The following is a 24,783-nucleotide window of genomic DNA, read 5'->3' as shown; positions in this document are numbered from 1 at the left end:
TCTATTACATAATTACAGTCCTAAAGTAGTTTCAGGATCATACTCTTTGCTTATATTTACAAGGCGACTAGCTCATCCATTACCTCCAAAGCACATCCCCTTCAACTCTACAATCTCCCCTCTTTCTCCCTCTTCTTCCTTTCCCTTCATGGCTTCAGCCTCACCTTCTCACCTGGACCCTTGTCCTATCACTGAAGAAAATCCAAGTCCAGTTTGGTCATAGCTCTTGGCATTGCTCACAGTCAGGGAGGTTCACATTTATCAGTCCCAGTCTTTCTTGTAGTGGTTGGTTTACCAATTTTCCCTAGCTACTTTTGGGTCCCTATGGGTTAGGATCGGCGGGAAGGCCAACAAGGCAAGCATCCTGGTGGGGGTCTGTTACAGACCGCCAAACCAGGATGAGGAGACAGATGAGGAGTTCTACAAGCAGCTGGCAGAAGTTGTGAAATTGTCAGCTCTTGTCCTCGTGGGGGACTTCAGCTTCCCAGACATATCCTGGAAATGCAATACGGCTCAGAGGAAGCAGTCTAGTAGGTTTCTGGAGAGCGTGGAAGATAGCTTCCTGACGCAGCTGGTTAGAGAGCCTCCCAGGGGAGGTGCCCCGCTAGACCTTCTGTTCACAAACAGAGAAGGACTGGTGGGAGATGTGGTGGTCGGGAGCTGTTTTGGGCAGAGTGACCACAAAATGGTCATTATTCTTGGTTCTCTATACTTGGCGAAGTCAGGAGGGGGATCAGTAAAACTGCTGTCTTGGACTTCCGGAGGGCTGACTTTGAGCTGTTCAGGACACTGGTTGGCAGAGTCCCTTGGGAGGCGGTTCTGAAGGGCAGAGGAGTCCAGGAAGGCTGGGCACTCTTCAAGAAGGAAATCTTAAAGGCTCAGGAGCGATCTGTCCCCACGTGCCCAAAGATGAGCCAGCATGGAAGAAGACCGGCCTGGATGAACAGAGAGTTGTGGCTCGAGGTTAGGAGAAAAAAGAGGGTTTATGACCTTTCGAGAAGAGGGCGGGCCACTCAGGAGGACTATAAGGCTGTTGTGAGGCTGTGCAGGGACAAAATTAGAAGGGCCAAAGCTCATCTGGAGCTCAATCTGGCTACTGCTGTTAAAGATAACAAAAAATGTTTTTACAAATATATCAACATCAAAAGGAGGACTAAGGAGAATCTCCATCATTTACTGGAGGCGGGGAGAAACTTAGTTACAAGGGACGAGGAAAAAGCTGAGGTGCTTAATGCCTTCTTTGCCTCAGTCTTCAGCGGCAAAACCAGTTCTCTGGATACCCAGTACCCTGAGCTGGTGGAAGGGGATGGGGAGCAGAATGTGGCCCTCACTATACACGAGGAAATGGTTGGTGACCTGCTACAGCACTTGGATGTACGCAAGTCGATGGGGCCGGATGGGATCCACCTGAGGGTACTGAGCGAACTGGCGGAGGAGCTGGCCGAGCCGCTTTCCATCATTTATCAGCAGTCCTGGCTATCGGGGGAGGTCCCAGTCGACTGGCGGCTGGCAAATGTGACACCCATCTACAAGAAGGGCCGGAGGGTAGACCCGGGAAACTATAGGCCTGTTAGTTTGACCTCAGTGCCAGGGAAGCTCATGGAGCAGATTATCTTGAGGGTCATCACGCGGCACTTGCAGGGCAACCAGGCGATCAGGCCCAGTCAGCATGGGTTTATGAAAGGTAGGTCCTGCTTGACGAACCTGATCTCCTTCTATGACCAAGTGACGCGCTTGGTGGATGAGGGAAAGGCTGTGGATGTGGTCGGCTCTGGTGAGGCCGCACCTCGAGTACTGTGTTCAGTTTTGGGCCCCTCGCTACAAGAAGGACATCGAGGTGCTTGAGCAAGTCCAGAGAAGGGCAACAAAGCTGGTGAGGGGTCTGGAGAACAAGGCTTACGAGGAGCAGCTGAGGGAGCTGGGGTTGTTTAGCCTGGAGAAGAGGAGGCTCAGGGGAGACCTCATCGCGCTCTAGAGGTACCTGAAAGGAGGCTGTAGCGAGGTGGGGGTTGGTCTATTCTCCCACATGCCTGGTGACAGGATGAGGGGGAATGGGCGAAAGTTGCACCAGGGGAGGTTTAGGTTGGATATTAGGAAGAACTTCTTTACTGAAAGGGTTGTTAGGCATTGGAATGGGCTGCCCAGGGAAGTGGTTGAGTCACCATCCCTGGAGGTCTTTAAAAGACATTTAGATGTAGAGCTTAGTGATATGGTTTAGTGGAGGGCTTGTTAGTGTTAGGTCAGAGGTTGTACTAGGTGATCTTGGAGGTCTCTTCCGACCTAGATGATTCTGTGATTCTGTGATTCTGTAAGATTTTAGCCTATTTTTTGCTTAGTATGTTCTTTGTGTTGTGAAATTACAATGCAACTAATATCTTGTAAAAGCTAATTCCATCATGATTCTGTTTGTGTTCATGCTATGATTCTGACTCTGGATATCTAACTTCAGGAACATTTGTTTCAAGTACATAAATTAAAAATCAACAACAACCAAAAAAAAAAAAAAGGAAGGAAGAAAGGAAAAGTTGTTTTACATTCAGTTTATGATTATATAACTTGGGAAATCTACCCAGATTTTTGTTTCATCTCTCACCTTTTAAGAGTTTTGAAGTCTGACTGTGTTTATTTTCAGGGGCAGGTATTAGAGCTCCAAGCACCCACATTAGTCTGGTAACCTGTGTAGCCTTTCCAGACATTTTGGGAAATTCAGGAGCTGTTTGGAGGTTTCTCATTAGAACCATAGAATCATTAAGGTTGGAAAAGACCTTCAAGATCATCTGGTCCAACCATCCCCCTACCACCAATATCACCCACTAAACCATGTCCCTAAGCATCAAGTCCAACCTTTCCTAAAACACCCCCAGGGACAGTGACTCCATCACCTTCCCGAGCAACCCCTTCCGATGCTTAACCACTCTTTCTAAGAAGAAAAGTGTCTGAATTTCTGACCTGAACCTCCCCTGGCGCAACTTGAGGCCATTCTCTCTTGTCCTATCGCTAATTATCTGTGAGAAGAGGCAACTCATCATCATTTCTAAATCATTAGATGTTTTAGAAACTAGTAGACCATGCTCACATCTATGATGCCTGTTTTATACCCTGTTGTGAAAATAATTTTTACTGTGAAATCATGAGAGGTTGACAGGAAGATATGCCCACCAAACATAAAGTAGCTGCTTCTTGACACAGGCATGAAAAACCTCCCTAACTGCAGCTGACTTATTTTGTCTTAGATCTGAAGTTCTCCTTGTTCTAGTTACCCTTTGACTATAATTTGTGCTATCTACAAGCATCTGAGGCAGTTTACTGAACTTTTTCCTAGTTGGGGGTGGTGGGAGGTCAAGATCTATTTTTCATGCTAGGAAAGCAAGATGCATGAGCTCCTATCTCCTATCAGATGCATAAGCCCTCATAAATTATTTCTAAGTACACAAAGTTTGTAAAATTTTAACCTTTCTGAAATGTTTCCTCCTTTCTCACCGTAAAGAAGGGATTTAGGATTGCCCAGGTAGAACTTCAACTTATACCTGAAATCAGGTAGATCCAGATGCAGAAAATTTGATATATCTGATATCTGAATCCAGATAGCTGTAGTGAAGTACAGTGGCATTGTGAAAAATGCCTATCAATTAACTTGATGGGCATAGAAGATTTTCACAAAGCAAGAACAACCTCTGGCTTATTAACATCCAGGCTGTTATCTGATTGTTTAAGTAGAACATGATGTTAACACCAGCATTGTGCAATCTGATATGAAAGTATTTGAAATTCACTCTTTATGTGATTGTTTGCATCCGATTGCAAAACTTCATTTATTTCATATCTCTAACAGAAGCAACAACAACAAAAAACAATCTTATTTCAATGGGTTGATCAAGAAACAGCCATCTCATGCAGACATTTGTCTGCGTACGTATATAAATACACAAAAGCTACTTCACGACTCTCTTGAAGCATAGTAAGCTGGATCTGAGGTAAGATGCATGTCTAATAATTTCATCTCTGTTTTGCAGCCATTTGAAAATGTGAACCTTTTTCTTGTCCTTTCTGCAATAAAGATGGAAATAACTTTGGTTTTAAGAGTTAGGGTTTATTTGTAATATTTAAAATAAATTTCCAAATGTCCATACAGCATTCTTCAGGACCAATAACAATTCTGACAAAACTTTTTTTAAAGCTAGGGACTTTAACTTTTATCCTACTTGTTATTACTCTATTATATTTGTTTTTTATTAACTTTATATATTTATTGTTTCAAGATCTTTTGGGACTGTCTCACAGTTTTGTTGTGGAAAAACTTATTGCTTATCCTGAACATGTTAGTTCTCTTTTTTTTTTTTCAACTCTATAGGGCTTACTTAAAAAAAAAAATTACAAAACCTCTGAGAAAAAAAAAAACTATTTCACTTATGCATACAGATTATGTAGTTCTGATTATAACATTCTGGGAGGAGGTTTTTGTCTTTGTTTTTTCTCATCAAAGAGAATGAGTGTGTCAGACAGTCTAACACATGAATTTGTAACTTGGTGCTCTTGTATGCCAGTGGTGTGGTTGTTTAGTGCATGCTTTGAGAGTTGATTTTAAAGGTCTTAAAGAGTCTGTTTTAATAATTCATATTGATTCAGTAGGGGATGAAGATGCTTGACATGTTAAATGATTAGCATTTACATTATGAACATGTTAATTACTGTATTTTTAATGCTACTAGCTTCTATAAACCAAGATGAGCATTCTTAAAGGGATAACAGTAGATTTGGAAGATGCTGGAAAACAGTTATAAAAAACAGTGCTAGAAATATCTCCTCTATTTCTTTTCACTCTTCTGTCTCTTCTTTTACATTTCAGCATGGAAGTTTTATTTGTTTAGCTCTTGCACAGCACACCAACCCCAAGCTAAAATAAAAGACCCAGGAAGCTAAATAGATTAGAAAGTATTTGGTCATTCAGTTTGCATTGATCGGTGGTGACGCAGTGCTGAATGGGGTTGCAGCTTCCCCAACCTCCCCCAGCCCCATGCTCCCACAGCAGAGGATGCTCTTACAGACCCAGTCACGTTGCTTTGGTTTTAAGCTGAAGTTAGAAACCTTTATCTGCTGTAGTGCTTAATTCACAAAGGTGCCTATCAAAATAGCAGAGTTAAACAATTCACACGTATGCACTAAAGCAGAAGGGAATTTACTTTTGAGCAATGCAGCTTGATATGACATTGTGTTGCAGACCACAGCACTAACCTTTTCCTATATCTCAGAGCCATTGCAGCCACACCTGGACATACATGTGTATGTATGGCACATACTGCCTTGAGGAAGATTTGTGGTGCTAGGGAAGGATGAAAACTTGCAGGCAGTCTTGAATGAATGAGGCTTTGTGTAGTGGTTTCACACTGATGGCCAACTAAACTTCACCACACCGCTCTCTCACTCCCCCTTCTCAAAGGAAGAGGGGAGAAAATACAAAGGAAAAGGGTCAAAGGGTTGAGATAAAGACAGGGAGATCACTCAACAATTACCATCATGGGCAAAACCCCACAGGCCACAGGGGGACAGCCTGCTCCACCATGGGCCTCTCCACGGGCCACAGGGGAACTTCTCCTCTGGTGCCTGGAGCATCTGGAGTCCCTTTTGGAGCTGGCTGGAGCTAGCGCTGTTCTGACATGGGGCAGCTGCTGGGCTTTGATCACAGAGGCCACCTCTGCAGCCCCCCTGCCACCAAAACCTTGCCAAATAAACCCAATGATACACATAAGGCAGTCAGTAAATAGAAGTCTATTAATATTGGTCAGGGATGGAAATGATGTAGATCTCTGTCAGTACAGAAGATGCAGAAAAGGGAAAATATCAGACAGAGTTCAAGAAAACCTTTCAGATCAGGCTGGAGTAGCTAGCCCCCATCTTCACAATATCTAGCTCTTACAGTTGTATTTCCAGAGCTGTCCTGAGGCAGGGAGCTCCAGAAGAAGAATCATTTCCATAAATCAGTGAGAGAAAACCTTTGATAAGGCACCTATATGAGAATGGGGCTGGCAATTCATTACCTGATGCAGAATTCTGGCCATTGGTAAATCACTGGGGCTACTGAATTGTCCCCATGGATAAAGCTCTGCAGGAACTGTATTCAGAGGTTGGATAGGAGAAGGAAAGTTACTGAAGACAGAATTAAATCTGAGGCTTTTCTGCACTTAGTCTTCTTCAATGTATTTGGGATGCTAAAGAGCACTAACACATTTCATTTATGAAATCTGCAATGGCATCTCTATATGTCCAGATATTTTTTAAGAAGTCCTAACATAAGAAGAGTAATCATGTTTTTTGCCCCTTCAAAGTGCTCCTATATATTGCGCTCAACAGGGTCTTTAATTGGTACATAATGATGTCATTAATTAAAAATGCAGTAGTCAGGCAGCAAGGGAAGAGGCAGAGGGCAGCAGCCTGTGAGTTTTGAAATTTAAGGAAAGATTTCTCAACTGGGCATTATATTTAAGCTTGGGGCTGCACCCTCTAACAGCATGGGTGCACATGTTTGTCTGGAGCTTCCATCCCTGTCTCTTGCAGTTTGAAAGCCTGAGGCTTTAAGACGTGCTTCTGCATTTTCTTTCTTTTGGCCAGTCTTGGTATATCATACCATGTTTTAATCTGTAGGAGGGTGAAAAAGAGGAGGTGCTGAAAAGTCCTAGGAAAGCAGTATGTTTCTAATTTCTTCAAAATCCAACCAAGTGATGGAAAATTCACCAAAAAGATTGTAGTGTGATTTTCAAGTTTCAGAAATATACGAGATATCCCAATAATTTCTAAAATCCTGAAAAGAAGTTCAGATCATGAGGTATTTTTTAAGGAAGAACAGCTTTGGGTCTGCCTTGTCCTCTGCTAGCATAACTGTAAAGACTGTTATTTTTTTTCTTGCAACCACTATAATTAATACCATAAGCACTTTTGTTTTGAATTTCTTTGGTTTTGTTGTTGTTGTTGATGTTGTCAAAAATAAAAACATTTTATAAAATTAAAATTGTCAAAAATAAAAACATTTTATAAAATTAAATAAAAAAAATTGTTATCACCTGAATCCAGGTCTGTATAACAAGCACCAAGCATTCTGAAAGGGGCCAACATAGAAAATGCTATTCATGGGATATTTTCACCCGGTTTCTTGGATTCAGGGAACTCCATGAAATAGAAACACTGAACTTTCCGAAAGTACAATTGCCTAATTCAATAATAAAATCTTAATAACCAAGTTTCCCCCCTTGTTTCCTGTATGCTACAAGCTAGCATGTGCATCCTCAATCTACCCAGATAATCCACCACAGAGCTGCAATTCCAGCTTGGTAAGTGTTTGTACAGCCCAAGACATCCTTTGGTTAGAAACCTTACATAAGGAGATTGCAGGTTGCTTGGTGCAGTTTTACGTGAGCAGATTAACAGCCTTCCTGGTAGGTTTTTATTTCTTCGACCAGGTTTTTAGCCTAACACCTTTATTCTTGTCATTTTACACATGTTCTAAAGGATGTTTCTCATACATCTTGAGCAGCCTATGAGTCAACATTTTTAAACTTGAAATTAGGCTCCTAAAACTATATCCAGGAATATAAATACCGTCACAGTTTTGGAAAGTGTTAAATATCCTGTAAATGTCACCAAACCAGAGTTTTAAAATTAAATTAGCTTATAATATATAGCTACTTTCCAGAAGGCATTTCTCTGAAAACATTGGAGATGAATGAAAAAGGCAGAAATTGGTAATCAAAAATGAAATTTCCAGTTGCCCAAATCTTCTACATCATCACTGCTGGTTTTGTGGTCGATGATTGTGTATTGTTTTCTTTTAATCAAAACTAAAACCCATGTGAAGGCTCTGACAAGCACTAAAAACGAATTTGCATTACCTTTCCCATTTTTTTCTTTACAGGAAGTGCTTCTCTGTTATAAATGCTTTTGACATTTTGAATATGAAAAAAATTAAAAATAATATGCCTAAAATTTTCAAAATGGGACTTGCAAATTAGCAACATATGTCCTGGTGGTGAGGTTTGAAGAGAAACTTTGGCCACAAAGGTGTTTACTTGATTTTCAATAATAAGCAATTACTTTAATTTTTGCTTAGGAGGTTTTGGTTTCTTCTGAAGCTCAAGTCAGGAAGTTTCTGTGCCCTGGACAACAATTCCTAAATGTGTACTTACTCCAGAAATGGTTTTAAATCACCTCTAAATGAACAGAAGCACAGTATTAAAGCCTGTATTAAACATTACTGCTGGAGAAGGTTCTGAGCAGTGATGGATTTAAATACAAACACAAGCCATGTATTCACCCTGTTTCAGACCACACATTGTATATGAAATTGTAATTCCCTTTTTCCCAAACTCTTGGACAAATGAGAAGTAGTACATAAAAATTTTAACTTTGACTATAGTAATGTGAAATAAATACACATAACACAACTCGGCCTTCAAATGGGATGAGCAACTAGCCATAATGCATCTGCTCTTTTCACTTAGGTCCAAGCATTTTTTCCTGGAGCAGTTTCCTGGGCTGGATTTCTCATCACTGCCACTGACTGCCACCTGAATCTCCACACCATTTTGTCATTAAAATGAGATGTTCCGACTATTCTGTAAGTAGGCGACAGAAAAAAATGTAATGAGCAGATGAACTGGGCATAGCCCCAGTGACCAGCAGGAGCTGCTGTAGTTAATGTGGGTTCTTGCAGAGCCAAGATAATGGATTTGGAGTTAAGGCTGTGTCTGGAGTTGAATGTGTTTTGATGTCTTCATATGATTCCCTAATCATCAATTAATGTTTATTCCCCCCACCCACACACACAAAAAAAACAAACACAAAAAACAAACAAACAAACAAAAAAAGCAACAGGAGGGCAACTCTTCCCTAGTGATGTTTCTGCTCTCAGATACAACCTCTGTTCCTCTTATTTAGTTCTTAAAGGAACAGAAAAGGAATGTTGAAAATGTCTGGAGTAGAAACCGTGCTCAGTGAGTGATTCTCTAACCTGTATTGCCAAAGGAGCTGCACAATGGGTGAGACATGGGAACAGAAAAGGTTCAGGACAACAGTCCATAGCCAGGGAAAAGGCAATGCCAAAGGTGCACCAAGTTACTGTTTTGTGCAGTTGCACTCGATATCAAAGTTTATTCAGGATGTATATTTTGGGCAATGTCTGCAGCAATTATAATAAATTCTCCAGGTAACTGATGGTAACTAAGAAGAGCTGGACTCCATGTTCAGCACAAGGGCTGTTGTGTGTTGCCCTGCAATCTGGTAACATTTTCACACATTCTTCTAACAAACGCCTGCTTTGCTGAAGTCCTTACTGATGCTGCAGGCACTGACAGGCAGGGACGCAGGCCTCCCTTGCAGAAAATGCATCCTCTCATGTCTTAATTCTCACTTTTTAGATTCCTGTATGTTAGGTAGACAACTAACTTTCGACTCATCAAACATTGCATTTTTTTTGACAAACCGATCCCTTACAGCAGAGCACATTTTTTTGTGGCAACTGTTGATATAATTCCTGGCCATAATAGTTATTTTTATTTTATTTTATTTTATTTTATTTTATTTTATTTTATTTTATTTTATTTTATTTTATTTTATTTTATTTTATTTTATTTTATTTTAATTTATTTTTTTATTGTATTGTATTTTATTTTTTCTAAATAAGGATCTTTGAGGATTTTGCATGACAAATATGAATATTTTGGAACTGGACATGGATGATTTGTTTTATATTGTGAAATATCTGACTATTTCAACCTCATGTGTGCCCTGAGCATGGCTTTCTCCCCCACGAATGTTGAAGGGGTGCTCTCCACTTTGCAGTGGGCTCAGGAGAAGGATGGTGGAGACCTTCCCAGCCTGCCCACTGCACGTACCCCAAAGGAAGGACAACCGGTCCTTCTGCTGTCCAAGGGAAAAATAGAGACAATTTTTCCTTCATCCTCTCTGTAAACAGGGGCCTTTGCCCCTTGTCCAGGCTGCTTAAATACAGACAACGGATCCCAGAAATGAACTTGTCTGAGAGAGACCATATGAGATCTCCCACTCCCAGGCATGACAGGAGAGGGGTAGACACAGGTCCCCGGGAAAGCGTAGCTCAGTGCTTCAATCATCTCCCTAGCCTTGAACAGCTGAGCTGTGGAAATCACTTTGATGTAAATCTCTCAGCATCTTTTTTGTCTGAAATAAATGGTGCATAAAGGAAATGCAAAATTGTTTGGTGGACAGTATTATCTATGTGTTTACTGCTCTCAGCACTTTTCTTTTGTCTTTTGACTATGTAGTTCCTATTGGTGTGAATAGCTGCGCATGAAGTTAAAGCTCCTGAACGTGAGCAAGGTGTAAGAGAACTCTCTAAACCTGTAACAGCTCTGCACTTCTGGTTGCAAGAAATGTCAACTTAGAAGAATTACTAGTAGCAGAAAGTAATTATTTTTCATTTTCAAGGTTCCCTGTTCAGTGTTAACGCAAATGTAAACTTTCTATAATTCTTCATTGTTACCATCCCCCTGGATGTATTACTTTCATTTCCATTTTCTATTTTACATATACACCCCCATCATACACACGCAGTACACAGTCATGGCACCTCATAATGATTTTTGTATTATAGACCCTTCTGGTCTATCTTGCTATGTATTATTCTGTTGCCATAATCTGGTGATGATATACAATATTTGTATAAAGATTCAAATCAATGTTTATCACATCAGAGCACTATCATTCAAATGTAAGGTACAAATCAATAATTCATTAAGCAAGAGAGAAATGAATGATTTCAAATTGCTGTTCTTTTCTCCTTTAATATTTGCAAAAGGAATTGCACTGTTTTAATGAAGTTTGTTCACTTTTTAGACTGAGACTGAATTAATGTATCTGATGGTATTCAGGATATATGCCATGGGATAGATAGGTAGCACAACTACAAAAATAAACAGATAGTTTTCAGTTCGCTAAAACTTCCGATTCATTAAAAATATTCAATGACATAAAAAGATTTAAAAGATATTGGCGGGGAAGGGTGTGCTATATGGTTTTCCAGGTTGAACAAATCAACTTTTCTAGACATAAATAAAATTATTAATTTCAAGTTGGAATGATCCATTTTTAAAAGATTCGTCTCACCAAAAAAAAAAAAAAAGTGAAGAGCTATTTTGAAATTGAGAATTTTGATCTTTAAAAAAGGAAATATTCAATCTAGTAAATATTAGGAAGTGTAATAGTTCTTGAAAAAATGTAGTTTTGTTTTGAGTTTGAATTTCTGACTGAAACAATCAGAGGAATAGACATTAATTACTATGTGACATAAATGACTAAGCAGACCAGCTCAGTCCTTTATTTTTTGCTGGTAATCAGCCTTAATTTGCTTCACTGCAATGGAAAGAGCAGAAAATATCATAATCTAGTATCATTGGTAAGTTGAAATTCAAGAGCCTGTTTTTCTTTTCTGCATCCCTCCAAACCCATGGGCTAACCCGGTGATCTCCCCCATTGGAAGATGTGCTAAATGAATGAGTCTGTGGAATTCAAATGTACCTTTAGCCCTGCTCATTTTCTAATTCACCAGCAATAAAGTGGTCACTGCTGATGACACAGGGAATTCCTTGTGGTTTTAAAATACAATGACAGAGTATCCACCAGGAACCACACAGCATTAGCTGTTGCTTTCACTGGGGATGTATCCTCTATTGATTGGTTCTCATTGCCTGAGCTCAGTAAGGCTTTTATTTATGATGACATAGTTTATGATTGCTTATTTATCTGTTGTGCGTAAAACCAGATTAGAACTAAGTTGTCATATTGACCAAAAGGATATCTGGATTCTTGAAGAAGCTACTTTACCTCCACTCATACACCGAAATTGGATGGGGAAGGAAAATTACCCACACTAGCCTTGAAATTACTAGATCTTCTTTCTCCCATATCCCCATCCCAAGATTATCATTTCCTCTCAGCTTTTGAACTTTTGATCCATTGTGGTGGTCCCGTGAGAAAATTTATTTTCTAACGTGAAGTTACAGCAGAGTCTGAAATCAGCACAACCCCCAAGTCATTCGCTTGAAAGCTGTCTCAGTCTCATTCATGCTTCGTCTATACTGGGCTCAAGAAGTGATTAGGCAAGGGCAGGGGAGAAAAATTCAGCAAATGCTCCTAAAGGCAGAGATGTGCAGCGCTGGGTCAAGAGGTCCCTGAGCCACATCAATGAGATCATTCCTGGGAAGGATGACTTTACACTTCCCCTGTTATTATAGTCTTCCCTGGGGAAGAGTTCCCTATAGTCTTCTTCTATGACAAAGTGACACGCTTAGTGGATGAGGGAAAGGCTGTGGATGTGGTCTGCCTTGACTTCAGTAAGGCTTTTGACACCGTTTCCCACAACATTCTCCTCAAGAAACTGGATGCTCATGGCTTGGACTGGCGTACGCTTCGTTGGGTTAAAAACTGGCTGGATAGCCGGGCCCAAAGAGTCATGGTGAATGGAGTTAAATCCAGTTGGAGGCCGGTCACTAGTGGAGTCCCCCAGGGCTCAGTACTGGGGCCAGTCCTCTTTAATATCTTTATCAATGATCTGGATTAGGGGAAAGAGTGCACCCTCATTAAGTTTGCAGACGACACCAAGTTAGGTGCGTGTGTCGATCTGCTCGAGGGTAGGAAGGCTCTGCAGGAGGATCTGGATAGGCTGGAGCGATGGGCTGAGGCCAACTGTATGAAGTTCAACAAGGCCAAGTGCCGGGTCCTGCACCTGGGGCGTAACAACCCCAAGCAGAGCTACAGGCTGGGAGATGAGTGGTTGGAAAGCTGCCTGGCAGAGAAGGGCCTGGGAGTATTGGTTGATAGTCGGCTGAATATGAGCCAGCAGTGTGCTCAGGTGGCCAAGAAGGCCAACAGCATCCTGGCTTGTATCAGAAACAGTGTGGCCAGCAGGACTAGGGAAGTGGTTGTCCCCCTGTACTCGGCTCTGGTGAGGCCGCACCTCAAGTACTGTGTTCACTTTTGGGCCCCTCGCTACAAGAAGGACATCGAGGTGCTCGAGAGAGTCCAGAGAATGGCAACGAAGCTGGTGAGGGGTCTGGTGAACAAGTCTTATGAGGAGCAGCTGAGGGAGCTGGGGTTGTTCAGCCTGGAGAAGAGGAGGCTCAGGGGCGACCTTATCGCTCTCTATAGGTACCTGAAAGGAGGCTGTAGAGAGGTGGGGGTTGGTCTATTCTTCCACATGCCTGGTGACAGGATGACGGGGAATGGGCTAAAGTTGCGCCAGGGGAGGTTTAGGTTGGATATTAGGAAGAACTTCTTTACTGAAAGGGTTGTTAGGCATTGGAATGGGCTGCCCAGGGAAGTGGTTGAGTCACCATCCCTGGAGGTCTTTAAAAGACATTTAGATGTTGAACTTAGTGATATGGTTTAGCGGAGGGCTTGTTAGTGTTAGGTCAGAGGTTGGACTAGGTGATCTTGGAGGTCTCTTCCAACCTAGATAATTCTGTGATTCTGTGATGCTGTGATTCTGTGAATCCATATTAATGGAACAACGGAAGACATTATCACTGTTTGTACTGGTAGCCTCTTTACAGGACTTCAGATAGGATCACATTAACTACTCTATACATTAAACAGCTCGTAATAACTAAAACTTGAAAAAAATTAATTTTCTGATTTATATTTTTAATCAATTGCAACATGCTGCAATTGCATTTTCGCTGTAGCTTTCGAATTGTTTGCTCAATAGAGATTGCTGCATTGCTTTTGATTGACACAATTTTATTGCATTTTTAGTGACTTTTACAGTATTTTTTACAATATTCAAGGAGCAAAAGTAAGCCAGAAAAATAACATAGTAACATTTTAAGATGGAAGAAGGCCATAAAGATGCAGATTAGGTGTAATGTACAATAACAGGAAATTGCAAATTAATGATAACTCCCTTGCCCTCATGCCTACTTAGTCCCCCTGTACGTGTTTTTGGAATATGTCAGTAAAACACGAAATGTTTGCCTACTGTGAAAAGTTAATGGATGACGGAGTTGGCAAATACTTTAGGATTGTTATAAAGATTATTTTAGATACAATTCAGCTGAAATTCAGCTGAACCCAAGTAGCTATACAGGATTTCTTAGTTGTAAAAAAGTTAATTATTTGAAGTACAGGGTTTGGTCTAAATCGAGCAAAGCCAATAAAAAAGATGTAGAGATTTAAGTACATGTAATGAACATAAACATAATTATAATCTTGAAAACAGTCAAATGCTCCTTGAAAGTTCTCTGAATGCAAGTTGTTTCAGACAAGCCATTAGGGTTCAATAGAGTGTGTGCGTTGCCTCTCTTTATGAAAGAGTAGGTATGTGGAAAACTTCAAAGCATGTACTCACCGTGCTTTTTTTTCTCTTTTAACTGTATATGTAATTATATGCACTCTCTGACTACTTGTAACTGTGCCTTTCCATTCAATGAATTCCATTAAGACTGTGTCTTTTTAGGAGTCTCTCTTCCTGCTTTTGGAGAGCACTTATGTACCTTTTTACATCAATAGTCTTCTAACTGATGAGACCCTACAGAAAAATTTTTTAAATAATTATTACCAATGATTTCGCAGTGCTCACAATGTCGTCTTTTGATGTCTAAGATTCCTCATATATAAAATGGAAAACATACATTACAGGGCTTTACAAAGCTGAGCTGGCTAATACTTTAAGAGTTATGATGTTAATAAAATTTTGCACGATTCTTTATTTTCTGAAGCAAAGACTGGCTTTCTTATCAAATATGGAGCTTCTGTGGGACTAAGTCATTTCACATGAAGTTCAAAAGAGATTTTGCAACCAGAAACATGAAGTAGTTTTATTTTACTTGCCTGGTTCCTTGCAAAGTTGACCTGTCATTGGTTATGCAGTGTCCTCCTACAACACTTGCCGAGGCGACTGGCTCCGGGGCAGATGCGTGCTGCAGCGGAGCGCGGGATCGGGACAGGCAGGGCTATTTTTCGGGCATCGAGCCTACGTGAGGGAGCCGCCAGGCACCGGCAGCCCTCGTGAGGGAGGCTGACGAGGCGTAGGCGGAGCCAGCAGCGTCAGCGACAGCTCCTCCCCCCGGCCTCCCCCTGGCCGTTCAAAGGCAGCCCTTAGGGAGCGCGAGCGACCAGGAGCGCGGCGACCAGGGCCGGCAAACAGGGAGTGACGTGGCAGTTAGCGAGGCAGTTACCGCGGGCAGGAAGGGCGGAGCGCTCACACCCGCCCATAGGGACAACTCCTCCAACGGCACTCTCCTGTCAGCTGGGCTGCAATGGTCTCCACCAGGCACGGTGCTTTCTCTAGGAAGTCAGTACACACCCAGACCGACTGCCCGTCCAAACACGCGGCAGTTCAGGTCTCCGGATGCGGGGAGTGTCTGAGCCTCTTGCTGCCATCGGCGGGAGGCAGGGAGACTGCTTGCGTGAGGTGCGAGCAGGTGGACGACCTGGTCCGCATGGTGGCGGAACTCAAGGAGGAGGTGCAGAGGTTGAGGGATATCAGGGAGTGCGAGCGGGAGATAGACTGGTGGAGCGACTCCCTGCAGGACCGGAGGGAGAGGGACCAGGGTGAGACGCTCCAAAGGGGGGTGGACCCCCTGCCCTGTCGCCATCGGGCAGAGGGAGGGGACCTGTGAGTTGAGGAGGAATGGAGACAGGTCCCTGCTCGACCTCGCAAGAGATGCCCTCCCCTTCCGGTGCCGCCTTCCCAGGTGCCATTGAACAATAGGTTTGAGGCCCTGGAGCTGGAGAGACCGGTGGGTGAGGATGAGGTAGGAAGCCTACCCAGGAGGATGCCTGAGGTGAGGAAGTTGACTCCACGCCTCAGGACTGCCTCCACCAAGAAAGAAAGAAGGGTGATTGTTGTGGGCGACTCCCTCCTCAGGGGAACGGAGGGCCCTATTTGTCGGCCTGACCCCACACATAGGGAAGTCTGCTGCCTCCCTGGGGCCAGGGTCAGAGACATTACCAGGAAGCTTCCAAACCTGGTTCGCCCCTCTGACTATTACCCGCTTTTGATAGTCCAGGCTGGCAGTGACGATGTTGAAAAGAGAAGCCTCAAGGCTATCAAACAGGACTATAGGGGGCTGGGACGATTGGTGGAGGGAGCGGGAGTGCAGGTGGTGTTTTCGTCCATCCCTACGGGGGAAGGGAGAGGCACGGAGAGGACACGGAAAGCTCGCGGGGTTAATAGGTGGCTCAGAGGCTGGTGCCAGCACAGAAATTTTGGGTTTTTTCACCATGGGGAGCTTTACTCGGCACCCGGCCTGATGGCCCCAGACGGGTCCCTATCTCCAAGGGGAAAACGGATCCTAGGCCAGGAGCTGGCGGGACTCATAGAGAGCGCTTTAAACTAGGTAAGAAGGGGGACGGGGCTCAAACAAGGCTTGTTGGAGCTGTGCCGGGGGAAACAATGGCTAGGTCAGGGAAGAAGGCGATGGCCCAGCTGAAGTGCATCTACACTAATGCACGCAGCATGGGTAACAAACAGGAGGAGCTGGAAGCCATCGTGCAGCAGGCAGGCTACGACTTGGTTGCCATCACGGAGACGTGGTGGGACCGCTCCCACGACTGGAGTGCTGCAATGCCTGGCTATCGGCTCTTCAGGAGGGACAGGCAGCACAGAGGGGGTGGTGGCGTGGCTCTCTACATTAGAGAATCTTTTGATGTTGTGGAACTCCAGGCTGGGAATGATAAGGTTGAATCCCTGTGGGTTAGGATCCGCGGGAAGGCCGGCAAGGCTAGCTTCCTGGTCGGGGTCTGTTATAGACCGCTGAACCAGGATGAGGAGACGGATGAGGAGTTTTATAGGCAACTGACAGAAGTTGCAAAATCGTCGGCGCTTGTCCTCGTGGGGGACTTCAACTTCCCGGACATATCCTGGAAACACAACATGGCACAGAGAAAGCAGTCTAGGAGGTTTCTGGAGAGCGTGGGAGATAGCTTCCTGACGCAGCTGGTCAGCGAACCTACCAGGGGTGGTGCCCCGCTAGACCTTCTGTTCACAAACAGAGAAGGACTGGTGGGAGATGTGGTGGTCAGGAGCTGTCTTGGGCAGAGTGACCACGAAATGGTAGAGTTCTCTATTCTTGGCGAGGCCAGGAAGGGGACCAGTAAAACTGCTGTATTGGACTTCCGGAGGGCTGACTTTGAGCTGCTCAGGACGCTGGTTGGCCGAGTCCCTTGGGAGGCGGTTCTGAAGGGCAGAGGAGTCCAGGAAGGCTGGGCGCTCCTCAAGAAGGAAATCGTGATGGCTCAGGAGCGGTCCGTCCCCACGTGTCCAAAGACGAGCCGGCGTGGAAGAAGACCGGCCTGGCTCAACAGAGAGTTGCGGCTTGTGCTTAGCAGAAAAAAGAGGGTTTATAATCTTTGGAAAAAAGGGCGGGCCACTGAGGAGGACTACAAGGATGTAGCGAGGCTGTGCAGGGAGAAAATTAGAAAGGCCAAAGCTCATCTGGAGCTCAACCTGGCTACTGCCATTAAAGACAACAAAAAATCCTTTTACAAATATATCAACGCGAAACGGAGGACTAAGGAGAATCTCCATCCTTTACTGGATGCGAGGGGAAACCTAGTTACTAAGGATGAGGAAAAGGCTGAGGTGCTTAATGCCGCCTTTGCCTCAGTCTTTAGGGGCAATACCGGTTGTTCTCTGGATACCCAGTGCCTTGAGCTGGTGGAAGGGGATGGGGAGCAGGACATGGCCTTCGCAATCCATGAGGAAATGGTTGGCGACCTGCTACGGAGCTTGGATGTGCGCAAGTCGATGGGGCCGGATGGGATGCACCCGAGGGTACTGAAAGAACTGGCGGAGGAGCTGGCCGAGCCGCTTTCCATCATTTATCGGCAGTCCTGGCTATCGGGGGAGGTCCCAGTTGACTGGCGGCTAGCCAACGTGACGCCCATCTATAAGAAGGGCCGCAGGGCAGACCCGGGGAACTATAGGCCTGTCAGTTTGACCTCAGTGCCAGGAAAGCTCATGGAGCAGATTATCTTGAGGGTCATCACGCGGCACTTGCAGGGCAAGCAGGCGATCAGGCCCAGTCAGCATGGGTTTATGAAAGGCAGGTCCTGCTTGACGAACCTGATCTCCTTCTATGACCAAGTGACTGCTCATGGAGCAGATTATCTTGAGGGTCATCACGCGGCACTTGCAGGGCAAGCAGGCGATCAGGCCCAGTCAGCATGGGTTTATGAAAGGCAGGTCCTGCTTGACGAACCTGATCTCCTTCTATGACCAAGTGACGCGCTTGGTGGATGAGGGAAAGGCTGTGGATGTGGTTTACCTTGACCTCAGTAAGGCTTTTGACACAGTTCCCCACAACATTCTCCTCAAGAAACTGGCTGCTCGGGGCTTGGACTGGCGTATGCTTCGCTGGGTTAGAAACTGGCTGGATAGCCGGGCCCAGAGAGTTGTGGTGAATGGAGTCAAATCTGGTTGGAGGCCGGTCACTAGTGGAGTCCCCCAGGGCTCGGTACTGGGGCCGGTCCTCTTTAATATCTTTATCGATGATCTGGATGAGGGCGTCCAGTGCACCCTCAGTAAGTTTGCAGATGACACCAAGCTAAGTGCGTGTGTCGATCTGCTCGAGGGCAGGAAGGCTCTGCAGGAGGATCTGGATAGGCTGGAGCGATGGGCTGAGGTCAACTGTATGAAGTTCAACAAGGCCAAGTGCCGGGTCCTGCACCTGGGGCGCAACAACCCCAAGCAGAGGTACAGGCTGGGAGATGAGTGGCTGGAAAGCTGCCTGGCCGAGAGGGACCTGGGAGTATTGGTTGATAGTCGGCTGAATATGAGCCAGCAGTGTGCCCAGGTGGCCAAGAAGGCCAACAGCATCCTGGCCTGCATAAGAAGCAGTGTGGCCAGCAGGTCTAGGGAAGTGATTGTGCCCCTGTACTCGGCTCTGGTGAGGCCGCACCTCGAGTACTGTGTTCAGTTTTGGGCCCCTCGCTACAGGAAGGACATGGACGTGCTCGAGCGAGTCCAGAGAAGGGCGACCAAGCTGGTGAGGGGTCTGGAGAACAAGTCTTACGAGGAGCGGCTGAGGGAGCTGGGCTTGTTCAGCCTGGAGAAGAGGAGGCTCAGGGGCGACCTTATCGCTCTCTACAGTTACCTTAAAGGAGGCTGTAAAGAGGTGGGGGTTGGTCTGTTCTCCTATGTGCCTGGTGACAGGACGAGGGGGAATGGGCGAAAGTTGCGACAGGGGAGTTTTAGGTTGGATGTTAGGAAGTACTTCTTTACCGAAAGGGTTATTAAGCATTGGAACGGGCTGCACAGGGAGGTGGTGGAGTCACCATGCCTGGAGGTCTTTAAAAGACGTTTAGATGTAGAGCTTAGCGATATGGTTTAGTGGAGTACTTAGTGTTAGGTCGGAGGTTGGACTCGATGATCTTGAGGTCTCCTCCAACCTAGAAATCTGTGATACTGTGTGATACTGTAACACATAACTTAGATTACAGATTATTTTTCTCCCAAGGTTAAATCTCCTTGAGGCACGCACCTGATATCCCCATCCTTTTGCATTACCCACCAGGTGTACCCTGGTCCCTAGGTGAAGACAATCCCACGAGTGGCAGGAGCAACCCACACTGTCTTCCCCATCCACTCACTACATGCACTACGGGGACTTTTTAGCTTCTCCCACAGAGTGTAGGAGTTCTGTTTCAGCAGGACCAGGATGGCTGTCAGACCCTCTGTTGTTAACTAGCCAAGTGGCCTCTGGTAGATTTATGTCCCAATGTTTCCACATCCCAGCACCCAATGCTCGTAACATAGTCTTTAACAGCCCATTGTACCTCTCAGCCTTCCCAGAGGCTTGTGGGTGATAAGGGATGTGATACACCCACTCAATACCATGCCTCTTGGCCCAGGAGGTGACCAAATTGTTTTGGAAGTGACTCCCATTGTCAGACTCAATTCTCTCTGGTGTACCTTGTCACCACAGCACTTGTCTTTCCAGGCCCAAGATAGTGTTCCAGGCCGTGGCATGGTTTACGAGGTATGTTTCCAGCCACCCAGCAGTTGCTTCTACCATGGTGAGTATGTACCGTTTGCCTCGTCAGGTTTGTGGGAGTGGTCCGATGTAGTCAATTTGCCAGGCCTCACCGTATCAAAATCCAAGCCACCTCCCCCTATTCCAGGGAGACTTTACCCTCATGGCTCGTTTGATTGCAGCACAGGTCTCACACTCATGGGTGACCTGTGTGATGGCCTCAGTGGTCAGGTCCACCCCTCGATCACGAGCCCATCTGTATGTGGCATCCCTCCCCAGATGTCCTGATGTTTCATGGGCCCATCGAGCTACAAACAGCTCACCCTTACATCCCCAGTCCAGGTCCACCTGAGCCACTTCAATTTTCGAAGCTCGATCCACCTCTGCATTATTCTGATGTTCTTCGGTGGCATGACTCTTGGGAATGTGGGCATCTACATGACGTACTTTTACATCCAGGTTTTCTACCCGAGCAGCAATATCTTGCCACAGGGTAGCAGCCCAGATGGGTTTACCTATCAGTACCTATACCTATCAGTTGTTCTGTTTCCACTGTTGCAGCCACCCCCACAGAGCATTTGCCACCGTCCATGAGTCAGTGTAGAGATGCGGTACTGTGGGAGTGTGGCCATGGGGGTCAAGCCCCATGGTTGGTGATAACATCGGGCTCTTAACGTTGAGACCATCAGGAATGTAAAGAGTTTAGAGGGAACAAAGAAGGGTGATTCAGGAGATGCCTTGTTGTCTGTTGCTTGTTCTCCAGTTGTTAAGGCATGGAAGTTGCTGGGTGTTTGCCGTTGCTGGGCAAAGTTGTTGACGAATGAATAGTTAGTGGAAAAGTACTGCTGTGGGGCAAATGGTATAAGAAGGGAGCCTGTCCTCAAGATGGGGATGCAACAAGGAATAATGAAGTTGTGCCCTCAATATGAGAGACGAAGTTAGGCCCTCAGTAAGAGAGAGCTGATGTTATGTCATCAATAAAGAAGCAGCAGTTACTGATCCTAAAAGAACCCTGGTATCCGTGTGGTCATTACGCCACACAGTACTGGCCATTCTTCTTTTTCAGCAATCTCCAGGGCCAGTTGTATAGCTTTCACTTCTGCATACTGACTCGACTCGCCTTCCCCTTCCATGGCCTCCACGACTCATCGTGTGGTACTCCACACAGCAGCTTTCCATTTCCGGTGGCTCCTTACCACACGGCAGGATCCATCAGTGAACAACACATACTGCTTTCTGACTTCTGGCAACTCATTGTATGGTGGTGCCTCTTCAGCACGGGTTACCTCCTCTGTCGGTACTCCGAAATCCCTGCCTCCCCATCCAGTCCATGATCTCTTCCAGGATTCCTGGGCGGTTGGGTTTCCCCATTCGAGCCTGTGTAATTAACGCTACCCACTTACTCCACGTAGCATCAGTCGCATGGTGTGTAGTGGGAATTTTCCCTTTGAACATCCAATGTAACATAGGTAGCTGTGGGGCCAAGAGGAGCTCTGCTTCTGTACCCACAACTTCTGAAGCAGCTCAAACACCCTCATATGCCATGAGTATCTCTTTTTCAGTTGGGGTGTAATTGGCTTCTGATCCTCGATAGCCCCGGCTCCAGAAACCCAGAGGTTGACCTCGCGTTTCTCCTGGGGTCTTCTGCCAGAGGCTCCAGGTGAGGCCATGCTCCCCAGCTGCAGTGCAAAGTACATTTTGCACAGGTTGTCCAGTACGGACAGGCCCAAGGGCCACTGCATGGACTATTTCTTGTTTGATTTGTTCAAAGGCCTGTTGTTGCTTGGGGCCCCACTCAAAATACTTCCTATTTTGAGTCACTCGATATAGAGGACTCACAAACTGATTATAGCCTGGAACATGCATTCTCCAAAATCCCACAAGGCCTAGGAAAGCTTGCGTTTCTTTTTTGCTAGTTGGCGGAGACATTGCTGTTATTTTATTGATCACATCCATTGGAATGTGGCGACGTCCATCCTGCCATTTTACCCCCAAGAACTGGATTTCCTGTGCGGGTCCTTAACCTTACTCTGTTTAATGGCAAAACCAGCTTTCAGGAGAATTTGGATTATTTTCTTCCCTTTCTCAAAAACTTCTTCTGCTGTATTACCCCACACGAGGATGTCATCAATGTACTGCAGGTGTTCAGGAGCTCCCCCTTGTTCCAGTGTCATCTGGATCAGTCCATGGCAAATGGTAGGGCTGTGTTTCCACCCCTGGGGCAGTCAATTCCAGGTGTATTGGATGCCCCTCCAAGTGGAAGCAAACTGTGGCCTGCATGCTGCTGCCAGAGGGATGGAGAAAAATGCATTAGCAATATCAATTGTGGCATACCACTTAGCTGCCTTTGACTCTAGTTCATACTGGAGTTCTAGCATGTCTGGCACTGCAGCACTCAGTGGTGGCGTGACTTCATTTAGGCCGCAATAGTCCACCGTTAGCCTCCACTCGCCATTAGACTTTCGCACTGGCCATATAGGACTATTAAAGGGTGAGCGAGTCTTGCTGATCACTCTTTGGCTCTCCAGATGATGAACCAACTCATGGATGGGGATTAGGGAGTCTCGGTGTGATATTGCCTCTGGTGCACAGTTGTGGTCGCAATTGGCTCTTGCTGTTCTTCAATCCTCAGCAATGCTACAACAGAAGGGTCTTCTGAGAGACCAGGCAGGGTAGACAGCTGCCTAATCTTCTCTGTGCTCAAAGCAGCTATGCCAAAAGCCCACCAATACCCTTTTGGATCCTTGAAGTACCCTCTCTTGAGGTAGTCTATGCCAAGGATGCATGGAGCCTCGGGGCCAGTCACGATGGGGTGCTTTTGCCACTCATTCCCAGTTAGACTCACTTCAGCTTCCAATACAGTTAGCTCTTGGGATCCCCCTGTCACTCCAGAGATACAGATGAGTTCTGCCCCTTGGTGGCTTGATAGCATTAGTGTACACTGTGCACCTGTGTCCACTAGAGCTTTATATTTCTGCGGTTCCGGTGTGCCAGGCCATCGAATCCACACAGTCCAGTAAATCCGGTTGTCCCTCTCCTCTACCTGGCCAGAGGCAGGACCCCACTAGTCCTGGTTGGAGCATCTGTCAATTAATTCTTCCAAATGTGAAGCAGAGGTCTCTTCATCAGGGTCAGGAGCAATGCTAGCCCTTCTACTGCCTCTGGGGGACTGCCCAACAGAAACTGGGGTAGCGGTCCTCCTAGGGGCCTCTTTTCTTGCTGCTGTATCTTTCCGCAGTTCACGTACCCGAGCAGCTAGGGCCGAGCTTGGTTCACCATCCCACTTCCTCATATCTTCCCCATGGTCACGTAAATAAAACCACAAGGTGCCCCGTGGTGTGCATCCTGGATTCTCCCTTGCTTGAGCTGGAGAAGGCTGGCACTTAATGGCTGAAAGATTCGTCCATCTAGGTAAGGAGGAAGTTATGTCTTCTTCTAACCGTTGGGACAGTTTCTCCATGACTGAAATGCAGGCCCGTACTGGGGCGAGAGATTTTCTTCATATTTATGAAGCTAGTTGGACAGAGCTTCCACTGTTGGCCCCATCCTGTCATCCCAATTTATTGCTGCCAGCATGCTGGCATGTGATAGGTGTGCAGCCCATACAAACTTCCGCCACATGGATGTTGTGCACTGGACTTCATCAGGGTCTTTAGGTGTCTGTTCATGGTTCAGATTACTGTAAATCATCTCCAGCACAGCTAACTCCCTCAGTTGCTGGAGACCTTTCTCCATGGTGGTCCACTTGCCTACTTGATATACAATATCTTCCTTATGGGGATACCTTTCTTTCACAGCTGCCAGGAGTCGCCTCCAGAGGCTGAGAACCTGTGCCTCTCTCCCAATTACTCTGTCAATGAGCCTTTCTCTAGAGAGGGATCCCAGCTGTTTGGCTTCATTGTCTTCTAGTTGTTGGCTATTGGCCCCAGCATCCCAGCATCGAAGCAGCCAGGTGAGGATGTGCTCACCTGGATGACGACCATAATCCTTTCGTATTTCTCGCAACTCACTCAGGGATAGGGATGGAGTGGTTTCTGATTCGTTTATGATTTTAGCACGTTCTCTTGACCGGATATAGAGGAGAAAAGAGAACAGAGAATGGATTACATATGACATAGTCACACAGAAAAATATTAACAGCAAACCGAACATTGTGACTAGGAAGTATGTTAATCGTAAATATTTTAATCAATTCTACTGTTATCTCAACCCTCGAGCCCCATGTTGGGCACCAAAAAGGACTGTGGTGGTTTTACTCAGGTGGGCAGCCGAGTTCCACCTCGGCCGCTCTCTCACTCCCCCTCCTCAAAGAGGAAGGAGGAGAAAATACAACACAAAGAGCTCAAGGTTTGAGATAAGCATGATTTAATTAAAGGGAAAAGGGAGAAAAAAAAAAGAAAAAAAAAGAACAAAGGCCGCGTGGAAGCACAGAGAGAAAGGAAAAAAAAAAGGTTATTCTTTACTTCCCATCAACGAGCGATGTTTGGCCTGGGAAGCAGGGCCTCAATACACGTAATGGTTGTTCTGGAGGACAGCCCCCTCCCCCACGAGAGCCCCCCTTTTTATTGCTGAGTGTGACATCATATGGTATGGAATATCCCTTTGGTTGGTTTAGGTCAGCTGCCCTGGTGATGTCCCCTCCCCATCACTTGGGGGGAAGTACAGAAACAGTGTCTCACATCTGAGTTCTTTATTTCTGTAGTGTTTAAAAGGTAGGTAAAGGAGGAGAAGCTGTTTATATTTTAAAAGTAGAACTATCAGCCCTAGTCATTGGAACACTTGGCTC

At 45.5% G+C, this 24,783-nt stretch overlaps 1 protein-coding gene and 1 long non-coding RNA gene across 2 annotated transcripts in view; one reads left to right on the top strand and one right to left on the bottom strand.

The window, feature by feature from the left end:
• The window catches only part of LOC308184747 (uncharacterized protein), a 370,719-nt gene that overhangs the window by 252,246 nt on the left and 93,690 nt on the right, over positions 1–24,783 (bottom strand). The window lies entirely within an intron of this gene.
• On the top strand, positions 3,951–14,728 carry LOC308184659. The gene is made up of 4 exons (XR_013942764.1): positions 3,951–3,974; positions 7,267–7,322; positions 8,490–8,605; positions 10,290–14,728. It is a non-coding gene; the product is annotated as an uncharacterized lncRNA (long non-coding RNA).

The sequence above is a fragment of the Anser brachyrhynchus genome (genome assembly GCF_964034855.1).
Source record: "Anser brachyrhynchus genome assembly, chromosome: W".
Lineage (NCBI taxonomy): Eukaryota > Metazoa > Chordata > Aves > Anseriformes > Anatidae > Anser > Anser brachyrhynchus.
This window is presented reverse-complemented; position numbering and strand designations above follow the sequence as displayed.